The sequence below is a fragment of the Cyanistes caeruleus genome, chromosome 16 (assembly GCF_971803275.1).
Source record: "Cyanistes caeruleus chromosome 16, bCyaCae1.hap1.1, whole genome shotgun sequence".
Taxonomy (NCBI): Eukaryota; Metazoa; Chordata; class Aves; order Passeriformes; family Paridae; genus Cyanistes; species Cyanistes caeruleus.
The window spans coordinates 13,291,463-13,311,976 of record NC_141716.1 but is presented as its reverse complement, the minus strand read 5'-3'; the positions used below and the strand labels follow the sequence as shown (position 1 = coordinate 13,311,976).

The 20,514-nt window shown below is 46.7% G+C and overlaps 2 pseudogenes; both read left to right on the top strand.

The window, feature by feature from the left end:
* Positions 1-1,834: 1,834 nt before the first annotated feature.
* LOC147650223 (uncharacterized) lies at positions 1,835-3,086 on the top strand (annotated as a pseudogene).
* A 10,635-nt stretch (positions 3,087-13,721) lies between these two features.
* LOC147650222 (uncharacterized) lies at positions 13,722-15,316 on the top strand (annotated as a pseudogene).
* The last annotated feature ends 5,198 nt before the right edge of the window (positions 15,317-20,514 follow it).

The following is a 20,514-nucleotide window of genomic DNA, read 5'->3' as shown; positions in this document are numbered from 1 at the left end:
TGGGATACAATTCAGCAACGCACTGAATCATATTTTGTGATGCATATTCACAGTCACACTTCTCTCCCGGGGTTTTTCACTGAAGGAAATGCTGATGCTCTTGATGATCATTGTTGCCAATGTTGCCTTAATGGTTCCTCACCACAGGCAACAAGGTATCTTATCCATTTGACCATCAAGGTTTTCAAGCATTACCACGACAATTTGGTCTTAGTAACAATGACGCTCGTTCAATGATTTGTTGTATGCCCTGACAGTCACGGTTCACGTGTTCCTATGTATTATGGGACCAAGCCCAGAGGGTTGCAAGCGTTGCAACTTTGGCAGACAGACACAACTCACAGTCACAACGTCACAACAGACGGTCCGAACATTCTCTCACCTGTCTCACAACCGTCTCAAGGACAGAGACTGAGATCCTGAATATCGCAAGGGACTTGGCTTAGGGGTTTGGGCCTAGCTGAGGTGGATGTTTGCTAAGTGATTGTTTGCAGGTGGTTGCACGGTACACTGCCCTCGTTCCTGCTGGTGAGCAAAGGCTTGCAAGACGTGGTTTGCTCTGGACCCTACACCTTCCCCCTGCGCAATGGAATTCATCATCAATCTCCTCTGGTTTTGGCCCTGTGCCCCTCGCTTTGTAAAAGACTAGAAAATCACACCCCAAATTTACCTTCCTTTGAGATCTCCCCAACAGACAGAAGACTCTGCGTCTTTGGACGGCCGAGTGGACTTCGACGTTGGTAACTATAATCCCCTTACTCTCTTTTTCTTATGCTTTGCTTTCTCCTCTTTTCCCTCTATCGCATGTTAGTGCTGATGAGCACTCAATAAAGTGTGTTTTGCTGTTTAAGTCCTTGGTTTAAGTCCCTGATAATCTTCTGTACACTGAGATCGAATGAAAGAACCACATCACGAATCCCACCTTGCGGATCGTGACACTCAGACTGATGAGTTTGGGAGACTAAAGCATGTACATGTCTATTGATACTTTTCTCACTTTGCTATTGTAGCAACTGCACATGCAGGAGAAAAAGCTTTGGATGTTATTTGTCATTTTCAAAGAGCATTTGCAATTCTAGGAGTACCTCCAAAAATAAAAACTGATAATGGATCTTGTTATATATATCTCAGAAAACACAAGATTTTTTGGCTGCATGGGGAATTGTATATGATACAGGTATTCTTCATTCTTCTGCTGGACAAGCTATTGTTGAACATGCCTATGGCACTCTGAAGCATCAGCTTCAAAAAGAAAAAAGGGGAATGCAAGGAGAAACCCCCCAGGCACGACTGCACAAAGCAGTTTATGTGTTAAACGTTTTATCCTACAGGGAGAAAACTTCTTGCCCTCCTTTATTTCCTCATTTCTCTACTTTGATTTCAAAATCCGAGTTGCAAAAGCCTGCTCGGGTGCAGGTGAGGTGTTGCAATGCAGTTAGAAAGGATGGTATGATGCAAAGAATGTACCCCCAAAAATGTAGAATTGTAAGCTTCTTTCCCTTATCTCTTTCTCCCCAGTTCCCCTTATTGGTTGTGTGAATGTAAGGCAGCCTCTTCCCCCTGCCTTCAAGAAGGGGTGCTTATCGATAGCTCTTGCTCTTTCCCTCCTGCTCTTCTCCACGGGACCCCAAGAAATAATGCTGCACTTGCATCTCAGCTAAGGGAAAGGGCCTCGTTTTTAAGTTCTTCTTTTCTATGCTATACTATCTCCCCTGTTTCCCTGGCTGCAGCTGGGCGGACAGTGGTAACAGAGAAGCAGGGGACATAGAAATTATAGCAGAGAGGGATTTGGTAAGTGGCCAATGGAGTGGTGCTGTAGATTTAATAACCTGGGGAAAGGGTTATACTTGTGTTTGCACAGAAAACGGACCACGCTGGATTCCTGCTCATTGTGTCAAGCCTTCTTTGGAGCACACAGGAAGGAACAGGATGGATGGCTCCGCAGCCAAAACGGAACGTGTGAGTGACACTGGCTAAAGCCGTACATCAGGATACGCTGTGTTTAGCAATCGCCAATCCTGAAAAGCCATGCTCTACATGTCTTGTTGGTGTTCCTCCTAACAACTGGCCTTGTCCCTCACAAGCTTTTAATTGTAAATCAAGAAATCCTGTACATAATGTAGACTCCCAGGATAGCATTTAGGCCCTCTTGCCTCAGGTTACAGCTGAGCCACAAGAACTAGAATTGCTAGGATCATTGCAAATGGATGCTTGTGTAATGTCTAGTTACAGGGACAAAGACAAGACCACAAGGGGGTTACCTCCGAATGTAAATGCAGCCTTAGACGTATATAGAAATGCAAGCTGATGGTGTAACTCTACCTCATGCTGTACATCACGTGCCTCTCATGTGCCTTTGCAGCTGCCAAAGGGTGTGTTTTTAATCTGTGGTGATCGTGCTTGGTTTGGTATTCCAAGGAAAGTAACAGGAGGTCCCTGCAGGTTGGGGCGATTGACCTTATTGACACCCAACAGAACAATGATAGATCAAGAGGTAAGAAGAACATGATCACTTTGACACACATTTACTTCTCAGTGTCAGGATGCTGTGGCCTTTTGGGGACCTGGTTCTGTTATTTCTGCATCTGTTCTGGCACCTGGAGTGGCTGCAGCTCACACTTTAACCTCGACACATAGACTTGGTTGTTGGCTAGCCAAACAAAGCAATGACACATCTGTAGCTTTAAGTGGGTTATTAATGGATGTAGATAGCATTAGACATGCCACTTTGCAGAATGGAGCCACTATGATTTTCTGTTATTGGCACATGGTCATGGGTGTCAGGATTTTGAAGGAATGTGTTGTATGAATTTATCAGATCACAGTGAATCAATCTACAAAAGCACTGCAAACTTGAGAGTTAATTACACGTGAATGAAGGACGGATAGATGATCTTTTCAAGGGCTGGGCCATCACGGGGTGGCTTGGATCTTTGTTGAAGACTGGACTGCTAATCTCGTTAGTGATTGTAATTATTGCTTTGTGTCTCCCCTGCCTGCTTGGATTTTAGCAAAGGGCCCTGCAAAAACCCTTGACAGCTGTGTTTGTAGCTCAAATACAAAAAGGGAGAAGTGTGGCTGGACTTAGCAGCTGGTCTGCAGGCTCATCAATTGGGTTAGCAGAAGAAGAAATTGATAAAATACAAGTTTATCCATAGCAAGGAAGAAAGCAAGGCCTTTAGCATGCAAACCAATAAATTAGATACATAAGGGATATTTGCAGTTAGGGGACAGTTATGCCTTAGGAGAGCATATGTGCCTTAATAATCTGTTGTAAGCTCTTGCCAATTAATTATTGACATCAATTGCTTTGTACCAATAAAATACAATGAGCTATTGCTTTGTCCAATGAATATAATGAGCTGTTTCGATGTAACTAATGACTTCAGAGCACGTTTTGTTAAGGGCGTAAACTTGAGATAATGTAATAAAGAGGAGCCGTTGCTGTCTCTACTCAAGTGTGGGTGGGTGGGTGGGTGTGTGTTGTGTGTCTGTCTCTACAATGACCCAAGGTGACCTCCAGAAGTGCCTCCAAGCTCACCCAGCCTGAGATTCTGTGACTCTCAGAATAAAGCAGGTTGCAGTTTCCTAAGGACAAATGAAAAAGCTCCACACATGGCAGGGTTCTCCTGACCTCACCAAAGTGGATTATGGCACATGTCTCCCTTCTGCAGATTCCTCCCTGGAGTGATCATGTCCCTCAGTGTCACTCCTTGAGGCTGAGAGAAATCTTTGCCCACGATCATTGGTCTGGGTGATCAATCTCTAATTCAGAATTGGTTTTCCGGGCTTGAATAGAATTGCTTCAAAGCTCCTTCAAATACAATGCACTATACTGGAAGTTTTATATATAGCTAGCTATCTATCTATCTATCTATCTATCTATCTATCTATCTATATATCTATATATCTATATCTATCTATCTTTGGAAGGTATATATAATTATATACCCTGTACTGGGTAGTAAGTAATTCTGATAAAGATCTTTTAGTTTAATCGTGATCATAACAACCTCTTTATTTGTCTATAAATACATCCTACATCCTATGGAACACTGTTGTATAAAGTTCACTTACACCTATAACTATCCTTTAAACATAAACTACTGACAAATTCTAAGGCTAATTCTACATCCAGCTGCATCCTGGCTCCTCTCTGAGAAGTTTAGGAAGCAAGGAGATCCCTTCTGCTCCCTGTGACTCGACGGGAGTGTCTCGTGCCTGCTCCCTGCACAGCTCTCCAGGTGGTGCTGTCGGTCTCGGGCCAGCTGTGACTGCAGCAGGGACACCTGAAAGAGGCACAAGGCCCGGCTCAGACAAGCCCACGCTGGCAGCAGCATCCACAGCCCCACGGTACCGGCTGTCAGGGCAGACACAGCCTCCAACTGCAGCCCTCACCAACACTCTGCCCTCGGGGAAGGGGAAAGGAACAGGCTCCCAGACTGGCCCTGAACAGAGCTCAGATGATCAACAAGTCCATTCCAAGGCTGCCAAACCCTTCCCACGTACATCCCTCAGCCCCCACAGGTCTAGCAGAGCGAGTTCCAACAGCAGTGAGGAACCCAACTCTCATTTCCAAAGGACACATTTGGGCCACTGACCCCTTGCTCCACAGGCTGTGCATCAGCAGGAGGGCTACTGCTGCTCCCCTGAGCTGCTGGAGAACTCTTCTCTTTGAGAAGTCAAGGTATTTTGCTGGTCAGACTTGGGGACACGCGACCTAAGAGAGTGTGGTGGGAACACTCTCCTAAAAATTTTGATTCCTCTCCCCTCAGGTTCCACCTGCACATTGGATGAGAGAAAGGGCCACAGAAATCCGTCAGCAAACATGGGGCAAAAGAACCTCTGGACATCAATGCAAGATCTCTGCTCTGAGATCCTGAATTGCACCAGACGACACTGGGGGCAAAAAGTTCTCGCTGGGGGCTGCACAAGAGAGGCCAGGGTGTGTCCAGGGACGCAGGGCCAGGGAGGGAGACAGTGCAGTGAAGGCGCCTTTGAGAAAGCCATGGGCTGCCGCAAGAGACAGAACAAAAGGCTGTGCCCACAGCAGGGAAAGGGAGAGGCAAGGAAACAAGCAGGGCACTGCAAAGCATTGCCTGGGCAAACGTGCTGTGCTCCAGAGGAGCCTGAGGCTCCGTGGAGGCACAGAAAGCCCATTTTACCTGCTCAAAAGTTCTCCTGGGCTCAGTGGTTAGTTCAGGAGTCTCTGTCTTTTCCTGAGCTGATGCAACTGGCTGATTTGGTTCCAGCATGGTCTGTGAGACACGTAACAGCTGCTCTTCTTGTGCTCCAACAGCCTGCTGGGGATTCAGAGGGGAGATGATTGCCTTATTTCAAACACCACAAGAGCTGTCCCTCAGAAATCTCCATCTTGGCAAGCATCCTCGAGGCACCAGCAGTGCAGCTGCTGCTGCTCAGATCTCTTGGTACAAAACTCTGCTGGGTTTAGTCCATCGCCCTGCTCACCTGCTCCATTCCTTCCCACACCAAATCCAAATCCCCACGTGTTGCCATGATCTTGTGTGGGCACAGGAGAAGCAGCTCCCCATGCCCAGCATTTGGCCTGCAGCTGATCTGAACAGCAAACTCCAGAGCTGTAGCAGTCATTCTGGGCATGCCAGGAAACAATCTGCCAGTCAATGGTCTCTGGCTGGGGCCAGGCAGACAGACAAGGCTGCCTGCCGCAGCTTGGGCTGCTTTGGCCAAGCAGGCCTGGACTCACAGGGATATAGAGTCCCACTTCTTTATGGGAAATATCACTGGAATCCTTCAGGGACATTGGAGTGGACTGAAGGTCAGTGTCTCTGCCTACCTGGAGATGAGACTGGCCCATGCAGTTGTCAGGAGATTTTCTCTGCAGGATTACAAAGTTTTTCTTCAGAGTCCCTTTGGCCATTTCGCTCTTCCTCAGTGCAGCGCTCAGGAGTTGTCCATTCTCTCTGTCCCTTTGATTTCTTCTCTTCCTCTCTTCTTCAAGGCAGCAGCAGTCCCATGGTCCAACTCTTCTTGCATGTCTTCCCTCTCTGCTTCCAATTCCTGGGTTATCTTCTTCCGACTCTGCGTGTCAGATGCAGCCGTTTCCATCTTCTTTTCCAGACCCCTCAGCTTCTGTTGGCACAATTCCCGTTCATGCTGCCAAAACAGGGAGAAGAAGACTCACCCATTGCCTCTCTTGGTTTGCTTCTCATACCAGATCTGGACTCCTGCTGCAGGGGCAGGCACGTGCTGCCCCCCTCTCTCTCTGCCTCTCGGGCTGCTGCAGACCTTGGCTGGGCCCCCCGTGACGCTGCCTCTTTCCCAGCTCGCTCAGCCCATCCCAGCTTCCTTTCTGCCCGTCCCCGACCTCTGGCAGCTCCACTCCTGTGTTCCTTTGGGCACGAGCTGCCAGAACTGCAGCCAGGATTTCAAGTCAATGCAAAGCAGGATTTAGGCAGTGCCATGAGGATGCGCTCTGCATCAGGAAGGAAGGAGACAGCAAACACCTTCAGCATTTCATTCCCTTGGCTTGGGGCAACAGGAGTGGTTTTCCAACACTCCTGTGTAGACTTTCCATGGCAGCATCCCCGAGAGCCCCACTGCCCTCTCTTGCAGCACCAATGGCCAGATCAGTCTGTCATTCCCTGCTGCCACTCAGGACGAGTTCTCCCATTTTCTTGTTTTTGCCAGGTTTTAGTGCACAAGCTGCCTTTTCAACCTTCCACTGTTTAAATGTAATGAAAAGATAGCCTGAAATATTTCATACTTATTGGAATTTATTCCATTTTTGTCAGCTTTGTTGAAATTTGGAGGAGGTTTTGAGGCTTTTCCCAGCCAGCCAATGACTGAGGGCAGTTTGGCAGAGGCGGGAACCCTCAGCCCCGCCCCCGTCCCGCCCAGCCAATCCCTGAGGGCACTTTTCCCGGCCCGCGGTTTGGGCGGGAGCCGCCCCCCCCATTGTCAATCACTGAGGGGCTTCGGCTGAGGCGGGAACTTCTCCCCGGCCTCCCCTCGCCGGTCACTGCCGCCCCTCCCCTGCCTCGCTCCCAGTGGCTCCTTGTGACTCTGAATTTTCCCCAGCTGCCCCAGTCTGGGCTGGTTTGTACTGGTTTCTTCTCCCCGCTCCCCAGGTAGAGGAGCTCCGCTACCCCCAGCGCCCAGAGCATACAAGTCATGTCGCTAGAGCTTCCTGACCACAAAGGAGACAGAGGAGTCCTGTAGAAGTCCTGTGATTCGAACAAAGGGAAAGAGTCCATTAGGCGTGTCTCCAATGGGATCTCTCTGAATCAGTTGGAGCAAGTGGCCTTCTTTTCTTCTCATTCTTTTTCCCTGTTGGCTGGGGTACTTGGAAGGTGCTCGAGACATCCTGATCCACCTATCCATGTCCCTCTTATTATGCGCCCTCTGTAAAACACATGACCCATGATCATTACAACTGGCTAAATCAATTGATATTTTTCAGTGAGCTTTACTAATGGACATGGGCTGCTCCTCAGCCAAGCTCATGCTAAACTGCTGAACTTTGGGAAGAAGAACAAAGACTTTATAGGATTGTGAGAGATGAGGTGATATTTTTTGCTGAAGCCAAAAGGTTATTAGGTGAAAGAATTATGAAAAACGAGGTTCACTCTCCTGTAACATTTTAAAAGGTTTAATAAAGACAATAAGAGACAGAAAATAAAGCAAAGAGTAAGGGCTGGATGCCTTGGCTCTCTGCCAAGAGCACACCTGGTGCTTTGGAAACACCCTTTATATACCATTTGTACAGTATGGACTATATGCATATTCAGACTTTTCTAGGAAATGTTTTGCATGGCCACTCTTTGGGTCCACCTTTCTAGAGCATGCGTGTTCCTTGACTTTGTGCATTTAATTTCTCTCTTATCGTCTTTGACTTTGGGCCATGGCTCGTTCTTCCACAGGCAGTAAGTGCTGAGAGCAGCCTGGGCCCCCTCATCTGTTCACTGGAGGTTATCCTGCCCGTTCTGACAGGACTTAAACCTAACGTCTAAAATTCTTCTGACCTACGCCTCAGTTCTAGTTAACAGCAGGAGAGTGAGAAAAAGACATCGCAAAAGCTATTCTAACATTATACATGCACCGTTCATCTTAATACTTGTGAAAAGCCAATAGCATAGTATGCATTTATAACAGAATGAAAGTTGCTGGTTCTGTGTGTTGCCATTTGTGGTTTGGATATGTTCTGCTTTGTTTGTTTGGTGCTGTTGTGGGCTGGGAGAGGGGAGGGGTTGAAGACCTGAAGACAAAGGAAGTAGAATGAGAGAGGAGGGCACAGAAAAGTAGGCAGCTGGGAGAGAATGTAAAGTCCAGTGTACCCAGCCGTGAGGGATTAGCATTTAAGAAAACAAAGGGAAACACCTAAGGAAGATCAGGCTGCTGGAGGCTGATGGGAGTTTTTCTCCTGGCCAATAACTGGCCATTTCTGACAGCTGACAGTAGTTTTCACCATTGAAAAGTGAGATCAACCTGTGAACACCACCTTAAGATCTAAGCCCGAGAATTTCTGGTTCTCTTTGGTTTCCAGCTTTTGAAGAAGTAACAGGGTTTCAGTTCAGCCTCCTCCTCCCCCGACCCAGGCCGGACAAGGCCGCAGGGGGGAGCAGGGCTGGCCAGAGTTCTGCGCTTCCCGGGGATGACGGAGAGTGTGAAGCGTCAGGAGCCCCTTCTCGGAGGGCTCGCTGGGCCTTGTACAGCAGGCCTGCTGGGTCAGGCCGGTCCCTGGCTTGGCTGCAGTTTCTGCCACTGCTGAGTTTCACCAGAGACTGCCAAGTAAAGAGAAGAAAGCCATTGACCTGCAGCACTCTGAGACAGTGGCCACACTCTCCAGAGCAGCCATGAAAAATCTTCCATCGCAGACAGCTCCAGCCGCCGCTCCGGCAGAGATCACAAGACCGTCTACAAGGCCTGGGCAAGATTTGAACCCTTTCACTACCCAGATGAGACTTGCTGGTTAATATTTTTTTTTTTTCCCCAGAGAGAGGGGAAGAGAGAGTGTGATCAACAGGTAAAGAGGCAACATAAACTATCAAAGACAGTGAAAAAAGGAATTAAGCTTCAGACGGGAGAGAGAAATAAGGAGATGCTTTAATAAGCTGAAATATTCTTTTGCTAAAACTATAGAGATGGACAATAAGTGTTCTGAAAAAACTCCTTTAATTCATGAAAGAGTATTTGCGGGGGGAATAGAATATTTCAAAGTGTGGATTTAAGCAAATAGTGAAGTAGTTGTGATCTTATGTGATGCTGGAACAGAAATGGAGAAGTGAGAGTTGTTAAAAATTTGCAGCCTTTAAGAGGCAAAGAGAAAACTTCTGGTTCCAGAAATGCTTTCAGAGACAGATGAAGAGAACTTTTGCCTTTGAATAACTCATCCTTGAAATGACACCCGCTCTTGACTCATTAGCCCATAGCACACCTCAGAGTGGTGTGAAATGGGAGGAGAGAACTGATGGCAGAGTTCTCCGGGTGGCTTGCATCAGAAAAATAGAAAACCATTAGAAAACGTTTTTCTTCTGAAAAACTCCATAAATCAGCAGAAGAGAGCTTCTTTTTCTCTACAAAGACTGATGAAGAGACTATAGCAAAGTTGGGACTGTTTTAACCACCAAGGTTTTGTCTCTGTGTTGTCATGTGAACAAGACAATGGTTGTGTGGTAAAGAAAAAGGGTTCTAGAAGTTGCAGTCTGGTTTCTTATTCTTGTAGTTAGGTTAAGAAACCTTCTTTGTTCCTTGTAAGTTTTAAGCCTGTTTTGCTCTTGTTCTAACCCATATCTCACAGCAAGAAATAAGTAAGTTTTCTAGTGATTTTTTAGCTGGTGCTTTAAAACCACGACAGGCTTAGAATGATAATGTGCAGTCACCATCATTGGCAACTATCATTGCAATATCTTTCCTTTTACCAGGGGGAACGGCTGCCATAAATGCAAAAAAATATAGCTCCTCTTGCCTGTTGGGGAGAAAAACAGCTTCATTAGATTTTGAAAATGTTGAGTGAGTTGCTAACTGATGTTGATAGTATTAGGCATGCTACCTTGCAAAATCACGCAGCTATGGATTTTTTGTTGTCAGCACACAGACGCGGCTGTGAAGATTTTGAAGATTTCCGACTGGCTTGCTAGGTTAGGTTTAAAGGGTTGGTGGCAGACCTTGATCAAGGGGGCAATAATGTTACTGCTTGTATTTCTAAGTTTTATGCTGTTTCTTCCTTGTTTTTTACAAGGCCTTCAACAAATGTTGCACCATTTAGTTACTCCAATTTTTAAGAAAAGAGTGGGAGCTGTAAGAGTCTGGGCTGTGTTAGAACAAATTTGACCATAAAGAGGAACACTTAAGAACAAGAGCAGGGTTATCAGACAGGGAAGGGGCAGTCGTGGTCAGCAAGAGAACACAAAGAAAGAGCTAAACAGGATGAGAAATAGAGAAATTGAACAAGTTGCGGTCCGATATACGCAAATGTAATTATCCAATAAGAATGCTTCTAAGGGTGTGTGAACAGCTGTCGCGCTATATCAGGAACGGCGAAGCCCTACGTGACTCTCTCAGCTGCATTGTCCAAGAGAGCAAAGTTAATTATTCTTAATCTTCTTTTATACACATGTTCGAGAAGGTCTGAGAGGTAAAACTCTCCTTGGCCATTAAAGCAACATACCCACCATCATTGGTTAAGTGGAACACCGCCCCTTGCCTAAGCAACACCTGTAGATTGTTGTCCTTTACCAAGGGCTGTTTGGACTCTTTCTCATGCTTTCTCAGGCGTGAGTGAGAAGCCTCTGTGACTTAGTTTTACACTTAGTTTCTGTTCCCTGCTTACTTTTTACAATTAAGTGACAACGAACAACACACATGCAGTCGATTGTAGAAGAAATACTTGTGTGTAGATTTGTGTACAGTATAAATGTACCCAAACTTAGAGAATAAATGAACGATCCAATCATCATATTGGTGCTGTGTCGTTCCTGTTCCCGCGTGAAGAAATGAAAGCCCTGGCAATCAATTAATTGGATAAGACCTTACTTGGGACTTACCAATTCACAATTGCAACCACATTTAGAAATGTTAAAGGGGTCAGAAAACACTACTGATACCCGTGAGTTGACCCCAGAAGCCCTTTTTGTTCCTGAATTGGTTGTCAAAGCTTTGCTTGAGAAATTTGTCTCTCGCATTGAGCTATTGGCACAAATAGTACGATTATTTGTTTTGATTGGTAGCAATGACTTCTTTTGAAATTCTTGTGCAATGGAGTGATCAGTGGGAAGATCCTTTACATATGTTAGAATGGCTATTTTTACCTTTTTGATCTATAAAAACTGCCCCTGGTCTTTTTGAATTAATTGCTGAACTTATTAAGTGTCCTAAACAATGTGTTGGATTGACTGGTCAAGATCCTGAAAGAATTGTTTTGCCTCTTCAGAACTGGTACTTTGAGTGGTGTTGTGCCAACAGTTACTGGCAAGCTGTGATAACTTACAAGCTGCTAGGCTTACATTACAAGCTGCTATGGCTGCTTTTACAGGGCAGGTGTCTTACCATTTACCAAGTCACTCTTCACTGAAATTTTTTCAGCAAGTACCAGTTGGCCAAAAGCAGTTAAGTATGGAAAGCCCTGTAGATGGACCCGGTGTTTTTACAGATGGCTCTGGAAAAACAGAAAAAACTGCAGTTGCATTGAAAATCAATGGTAATTGGCAACCTGTGGTAAAATATCAAACTGGTTCACTGCAAATTGTTGAACTGAAAGCCACGGCCACTGCATTTCAATTGTTCCCTCAAGCTGTAAATATTGTGACAGATTCTGCCTATGTAGCAAATTTGACTGGAAAATTAGATCAAGTTGTTTTATCTGAAATTGATCACCCACCTTTATTTGATGTGTTGGTGGAATTGTGGGATACAATTCAGCAACGCACTGAATCATATTTTGTGATGCATATTCACAGTCACACTTCTCTCCCGGGGTTTTTCACTGAAGGAAATGCTGATGCTCTTGATGATCATTGTTGCCAATGTTGCCTTAATGGTTCCTCACCACAGGCAACAAGGTATCTTATCCATTTGACCATCAAGGTTTTCAAGCATTACCACGACAATTTGGTCTTAGTAACAATGACGCTCGTTCAATGATTTGTTGTATGCCCTGACAGTCACGGTTCACGTGTTCCTATGTATTATGGGACCAAGCCCAGAGGGTTGCAAGCGTTGCAACTTTGGCAGACAGACACAACTCACAGTCACAACGTCACAACAGACGGTCCGAACATTCTCTCACCTGTCTCACAACCGTCTCAAGGACAGAGACTGAGATCCTGAATATCGCAAGGGACTTGGCTTAGGGGTTTGGGCCTAGCTGAGGTGGATGTTTGCTAAGTGATTGTTTGCAGGTGGTTGCACGGTACACTGCCCTCGTTCCTGCTGGTGAGCAAAGGCTTGCAAGACGTGGTTTGCTCTGGACCCTACACCTTCCCCCTGCGCAATGGAATTCATCATCAATCTCCTCTGGTTTTGGCCCTGTGCCCCTCGCTTTGTAAAAGACTAGAAAATCACACCCCAAATTTACCTTCCTTTGAGATCTCCCCAACAGACAGAAGACTCTGCGTCTTTGGACGGCTGAGTGGACTTCGACGTTGGTAGCTATAATCCCCTTACTCTCTTTTTCTTATGCTTTGCTTTCTCCTCTTTTCCCTCTATCGCATGTTAGTGCTAATGAACACTCAATAAAGTGTGTTTTGCTGTTTAAGTCCTTGGTTTAAGTCCCTGATAATCTTCTGTACACTGAGATCGAATGAAAGAACCACATCACGAATCCCACCTTGCGGATCGTGACACTCAGACTGATGAGTTTGGGAGACTAAAGCATGTACATGTCTATTTATTGATACTTTTCTCACTTTGCTATTGTAGCAACTGCACATGCAGGAGAAAAAGCTTTGGATGTTATTTGTCATTTTCAAAGAGCATTTGCAATTCTAGGAGTACCTCCAAAAATAAAAACTGATAATGGATCTTGTTATATATATCTCAGAAAACACAAGATTTTTTGGCTGCATGGGGAATTGTATATGATACAGGTATTCTTCATTCTTCTGCTGGACAAGCTATTGTTGAACATGCCTATGGCACTCTGAAGCATCAGCTTCAAAAAGAAAAAAGGGGAATGCAAGGAGAAACCCCCCAGGCACGACTGCACAAAGCAGTTTATGTGTTAAACGTTTTATCCTACAGGGAGAAAACTTCTTGCCCTCCTTTATTTCCTCATTTCTCTACTTTGATTTCAAAATCCGAGTTGCAAAAGCCTGCTCGGGTGCAGGTGAGGTGTTGCAATGCAGTTAGAAAGGATGGTATGATGCAAAGAATGTACCCCCAAAAATGTAGAATTGTAAGCTTCTTTCCCTTATCTCTTTCTCCCCAGTTCCCCTTATTGGTTGTGTGAATGTGAGGCAGCCTCTTCCCCCTGCCTTCAAGAAGGGGTGCTTATCGATAGCTCTTGCTCTTTCCCTCCTGCTCTTCTCCACGGGACCCCAAGAAATAATGCTGCACTTGCATCTCAGCTAAGGGAAAGGGCCTCGTTTTTAAGTTCTTCTTTTCTATGCTATACTATCTCCCCTGTTTCCCTGGCTGCAGCTGGGCGGACAGTGGTAACAGAGAAGCAGGGGACATAGAAATTATAGCAGAGAGGGATTTGGTAAGTGGCCAATGGAGTGGTGCTGTAGATTTAATAACCTGGGGAAAGGGTTATACTTGTGTTTGCACAGAAAACGGACCACGCTGGATTCCTGCTCATTGTGTCAAGCCTTCTTTGGAGCACACAGGAAGGAACAGGATGGATGGCTCCGCAGCCAAAACGGAACGTGTGAGTGACACTGGCTAAAGCCGTACATCAGGATACGCTGTGTTTAGCAATCGCCAATCCTGAAAAGCCATGCTCTACATGTCTTGTTGGTGTTCCTCCTAACAACTGGCCTTGTCCCTCACAAGCTTTTAATTGTAAATCAAGAAATCCTGTACATAATGTAGACTCCCAGGATAGCATTTAGGCCCTCTTGCCTCAGGTTACAGCTGAGCCACAAGAACTAGAATTGCTAGGATCATTGCAAATGGATGCTTGTGTAATGTCTAGTTACAGGGACAAAGACAAGACCACAAGGGGGTTACCTCCGAATGTAAATGCAGCCTTAGACGTATATAGAAATGCAAGCTGATGGTGTAACTCTACCTCATGCTGTACATCACGTGCCTCTCATGTGCCTTTGCAGCTGCCAAAGGGTGTGTTTTTAATCTGTGGTGATCGTGCTTGGTTTGGTATTCCAAGTAAAGTAACAGGAGGTCCCTGCAGGTTGGGGCGATTGACCTTATTGACACCCAACAGAACAATGATAGATCAAGAGGTAAGAAGAACATGATCACTTTGACACACATTTACTTCTCAGTGTCAGGATGCTGTGGCCTTTTGGGGACCTGGTTCTGTTATTTCTGCATCTGTTCTGGCACCTGGAGTGGCTGCAGCTCACACTTTAACCTCGACACATAGACTTGGTTGTTGGCTAGCCAAACAAAGCAATGACACATCTGTAGCTTTAAGTGGGTTATTAATGGATGTAGATAGCATTAGACATGCCACTTTGCAGAATGGAGCCACTATGATTTTCTGTTATTGGCACATGGTCATGGGTGTCAGGATTTTGAAGGAATGTGTTATATGAATTTATCAGATCACAGTGAATCAATCTACAAAAGCACTGCAAACTTGAGAGTTAATTACACGTGAATGAAGGACGGATAGATGATCTTTTCAAGGGCTGGGCCATCACGGGGTGGCTTGGATCTTTGTTGAAGACTGGACTGCTAATCTCGTTAGTGATTGTAATTATTGCTTTGTGTCTCCCCTGCCTGCTTGGATTTTAGCAAAGGGCCCTGCAAAAACCCTTGACAGCTGTGTTTGTAGCTCAAATACAAAAAGGGAGAAGTGTGGCTGGACTTAGCAGCTGGTCTGCAGGCTCATCAATTGGGTTAGCAGAAGAAGAAATTGATAAAATACAAGTTTATCCATAGCAAGGAAGAAAGCAAGGCCTTTAGCATGCAAACCAATAAATTAGATACATAAGGGATATTTGCAGTTAGGGGACAGTTATGCCTTAGGAGAGCATATGTGCCTTAATAATCTGTTGTAAGCTCTTGCCAATTAATTATTGACATCAATTGCTTTGTACCAATAAAATACAATGAGCTATTGCTTTGTCCAATGAATATAATGAGCTGTTTCGATGTAACTAATGACTTCAGAGCACGTTTTGTTAAGGGCGTAAACTTGAGATAATGTAATAAAGAGGAGCCGTTGCTGTCTCTACTCAAGTGTGGGTGGGTGGGTGGGTGTGTGTTGTGTGTCTGTCTCTACAATGACCCAAGGTGGCCTCCAGAAGTGCCTCCAAGCTCACCCAGCCTGAGATTCTGTGACTCTCAGAATAAAGCAGGTTGCAGTTTCCTAAGGACAAATGAAAAAGCTCCACACATGGCAGGGTTCTCCTGACCTCACCAAAGTGGATTATGGCACATGTCTCCCTTCTGCAGATTCCTCCCTGGAGTGATCATGTCCCTCAGTGTCACTCCTTGAGGCTGAGAGAAATCTTTGCCCACGATCATTGGTCTGGGTGATCAATCTCTAATTCAGAATTGGTTTTCCGGGCTTGAATAGAATTGCTTCAAAGCTCCTTCAAATACAATGCACTATACTGGAAGTTTTATATATAGCTATCTATCTATCTATCTATCTATCTATCTATCTATCTATCTATCTATCTATATATCTATATATCTATATCTATCTATCTTTGGAAGGTATATATAATTATATACCCTGTACTGGGTAGTAAGTAATTCTGATAAAGATCTTTTAGTTTAATCGTGATCATAACAACCTCTTTATTTGTCTATAAATACATCCTACATCCTATGGAACACTGTTGTATAAAGTTCACTTACACCTATAACTATCCTTTAAACATAAACTACTGACAAATTCTAAGGCTAATTCTACATCCAGCTGCATCCTGGCTCCTCTCTGAGAAGTTTAGGAAGCAAGGAGATCCCTTCTGCTCCCTGTGACTCGACGGGAGCGTCTCGTGCCTGCTCCCTGCACAGCTCTCCAGGTGGTGCTGTCGGTCTCGGGCCAGCTGTGACTGCAGCAGGGACACCTGAAAGAGGCACAAGGCCCGGCTCAGACAAGCCCACGCTGGCAGCAGCATCCACAGCCCCACGGTACCGGCTGTCAGGGCAGACACAGCCTCCAACTGCAGCCCTCACCAACACTCTGCCCTCGGGGAAGGGGAAAGGAACAGGCTCCCAGACTGGCCCTGAACAGAGCTCAGATGATCAACAAGTCCATTCCAAGGCTGCCAAACCCTTCCCACGTACATCCCTCAGCCCCCACAGGTCTAGCAGAGAGAGTTCCAGCAGCAGTGAGGAACCCAACTCTCATTTCCAAAGGACACATTTGGGCCACTGACCCCTTGCTCCACAGGCTGTGCATCAGCAGGAGGGCTACTGCTGCTCCCCTGAGCTGCTGGAGAACTCTTCTCTTTGAGAAGTCAAGGTATTTTGCTGGTCAGACTTGGGGACACGCGACCTAAGAGAGTGTGGTGGGAACATTCTCCTAAAAATTCCGATTCCTCTCCCCTCAGGTTCCACCTGCACATTGAATTGGAGAAAGGGCCACAGAAATCCGTCAGCAAACATGGGGCAAAAGAACCTCTGGACATCAATGCAAGATCTCTGCTCTGAGATCCTGAATTGCACCAGACAACACTGGGGGCAAAAAGTTCTCGCTGGGGGCTGCACAAGAGAGGCCAGGGTGTGTCCAGGGACACAGGGCCAGGGAGGGAGACAGTGCAGTGAAGGCACCTTTGAGAAAGCCATGGGCTGCCGCAAGAGACAGAACAAACAAAAGGCTGTGCCCACAGCAGGGAAAGGGAGAGGCAAGGAAACAAGCAGGGCACTGCAAAGCATTGCCTGGGCAAACGTGCTGTGCTCCAGAGGAGCCTGAGGCTCCGTGGAGGCACAGAAAGCCCATTTTACCTGCTCAAAAGTTCTCCTGGGCTCAGTGGTTAGTTCAGGAGTCTCTGTCTTTTCCTGAGCTGATGCAACCGGCTGATTTGGTTCCAGCATGGTCTGTGAGACACGTAACAGCTGCTCTTCTTGTGCTCCAACAGCCTGCTGGGGATTCAGAGGGGAGATGATTGCCTTATTTCAAACACCACAAGAGCTGTCCCTCAGAAATCTCCATCTTGGCAAGCATCCTCGAGGCACCAGCAGTGCAGCTGCTGCTGCTCAGATCTCTTGGTACAAAACTCTGCTGGGTTTAGTCCATCGCCCTGCTCACCTGCTCCATTCCTTCGCACACCAAATCCAAATCCCCACGTGTTGCCATGATCTTGTGTGGGCACAGGAGAAGCAGCTCCCCATGCCCAGCATTTGGCCTGCAGCTGATTTGAACAGCAAACTCCAGAGCTGTAGCAGTCATTCTGGGCATGCCAGGAAACAATCTGCCAGTCAATGGTCTCTGGCTGGGGCCAGGCAGACAGACAAGGCTGCCTGCCGCAGCTTGGGCTGCTTTGGCCAAGCAGGCCTGGACTCACAGGGATATAGAGTCCCACTTCTTTATGGGAAATATCACTGGAATCCTTCAGGGACATTGGAGTGGACTGAAGGTCAGTGTCTCTGCCTACCTGGAGATGAGACTGGCCCATGCAGTTGTCAGGAGATTTTCTCTGCAGGATTACAAAGTTTTTCTTCAGAGTCCCTTTGGCCATTTCGCTCTTCCTCAGTGCAGCGCTCAGGAGTTGTCCATTCTCTGTCCCTTTGATTTCTTCTCTTCCTCTCTTCTTCAAGGCAGCAGCAGCAGTCCCATGGTCCAACTCTTCTTGCATGTCTTCCCTCTCTGCTTCCAATTCCTGGGTTATCTTCTTCCGACTCTGCGTGTCAGATGCAGCCGTTTCCATCTTCTTTTCCAGATCCCTCAGCTTCTGTTGGTACAATTCCCGTTCATGCTGCCAAAACAGGGAGAAGAAGACTCACCCATTGCCTCTCTTGGTTTGCTTCTCATACCAGATCTGGACTCCTGCTGCAGGGGCAGGCACGTGCTGCCCCCCCTCTCTCTCTGCCTCTCGGGCTGCTGCAGACCTTGGCTGGGCCCCCCGTGACGCTGCCTCTTTCCCAGCTCGCTCAGCCCATCCCAGCTTCCTTTCTGCCCGTCCCCGACCTCTGGCAGCTCCACTCCTGTGTTCCTTTGGGCACGAGCTGCCAGAACTGCAGCCAGGATTTCAAGTCAATGCAAAGCAGGATTTAGGCAGTGCCATGAGGATGCGCTCTGCATCAGGAAGGAAGGAGACAGCAAACACCTTCAGCATTTCATTCCCTTGGCTTGGGGCAACAGGAGTGGTTTTCCAACACTCCTGTGTAGACTTTCCATGGCAGCATCCCCGAGAGCCCCACTGCCCTCTCTTGCAGCACCAATGGCCAGATCAGTCTGTCATTCCCTGCTGCCACTCAGGACGAGTTCTCCCATTTTCTTGTTTTTGCCAGGTTTTAGTGCACAAGCTGCCTTTTCAACCTTCCACTGTTTAAATGTAATGAAAAGATAGCCTGAAATATTTCATACTTATTGGAATTTATTCCATTTTTGTCAGCTTTGTTGAAATTTGGAGGAGGTTTTGAGGCTTTTCCCAGCCAGCCAATGACTGAGGGCAGTTTGGCAGAGGCGGGAACCCTCAGCCCCGCCCCCGTCCCGCCCAGCCAATCCCTGAGGGCACTTTTCCCGGCCCGCGGTTTGGGCGGGAGCCGCCCCCCCCATTGTCAATCACTGAGGGGCTTCGGCTGAGGCGGGAACTTCTCCCCGGCCTCCCCTCGCCGGTCACTGCCGCCCCTCCCCTGCCTCGCTCCCAGTGGCTCCCTGTGACTCTGAATTTTCCCCAGCTGCCCCAGTCTGGGCTGGTTTGTACTGGTTTATTCTCCCCGCTCCCCAGGTAGAGGAGCTCCGCTACCCCCAGCGCCCAGAGCATACAAGTCATGTCGCTAGAGCTTCCTGACCACAAAGGAGACAGAGGAGTCCTGTAGAAGTCCTGTGATTCGAACAAAGGGAAAGAGTCCATTAGGCGTGTCTCCAATGGGATCTCTCTGAATCAGTTGGAGCAAGTGGCCTTCTTTTCTTCTCATTCTTTTTCCCTGTTGGCTGGGGTACTTGGAAGGTGCTCGAGACATCCTGATCCACCTATCCATGTCCCTCTTATTATGCGCCCTCTGTAAAACACATGACCCATGATCATTACAACTGGCTAAATCAATTGATATTTTTCAGTGAGCTTTACTAATGGACATGGGCTGCTCCTCAGCCAAGCTCATGCTAAACTGCTGAACTTTGGGAAGAAGAACAAAGACTTTATAGGATTGTGAGAGATGAGGTGATATTTTTTGCTGAAGCCAAAAGGTTATTAGGTGAAAGAATTATGAAAAACGAGGTTCACTCTCCTGTAACATTTTAAAAGGTTTAATAAAGACAATAAGAGACAGAAAATAAAGCAAAGAGTAAGGGCTGGATGCCTTGGCTCTCTGCCAAGAGCACACCTGGTGCTTTGGAAACACCCTTTATATACCATTTGTACAGTATGGACTATATGCATATTCAGACTTTTCTAGGAAATGTTTTGCATGGCCACTCTTTGGGTCCACCTTTCTAGAGCATGCGTGTTCCTTGACTTTGTGCATTTAATTTCTCTCTTATCGTCTTTGACTTTGGGCCATGGCTCGTTCTTCCACAGGCAGTAAGTGCTGAGAGCAGCCTGGGCCCCCTCATCTGTTCACTGGAGGTTATCCTGCCCGTTCTGACAGGACTTAAACCTAACGTCTAAAATTCTTCTGACCTACGCCTCAGTTCTAGTTAACAGCAGGAGAGTGAGAAAAAGACATCGCAAAAGCTATTCTAACATTATACATGCACCGTTCATCTTAATACTTGTGAAAAGCCAATAGCATAGTATGCATTTATAACAGAATGAAACTTGCTGGTTCTGTGTGTTGCCATTTGTGGTTTGGATATGTTCTGCTTGGTTTGTTTGGTGCTGTTGTGGGCTGGGAGAGGGGAGGGGTTGAAGACCTGAAGACAAAGGAAGTAGAATGAGAGAGGAGGGCACAGAAAAGTAGGCAGTTGGGAGAGAATGTAAAGTCCAGTGTACCCAGCCGTGAGGGATTAGCATTTAAGAAAACAAAGGGAAACACCTAAGGAAGATCAGGCTGCTGGAGGCTGCTGGGAGTTTTTCTCCTGGCCAATAACTGGCCATTTCTGACAGCTGACAGTAGTTTTCACCATTGAAAAGTGAGATCAACCTGTGAACACCACCTTAAGATCTAAGCCCGAGAATTTCTGGTTCTCTTTGGTTTCCGGCTTTTGAAGAAGTAACAGGGTTTCAGTTCAGCCTCCTCCTCCCCCGACCCAGGCCGGACAAGGCCGCAGCGGGGAGCAGGGCTGGCCAG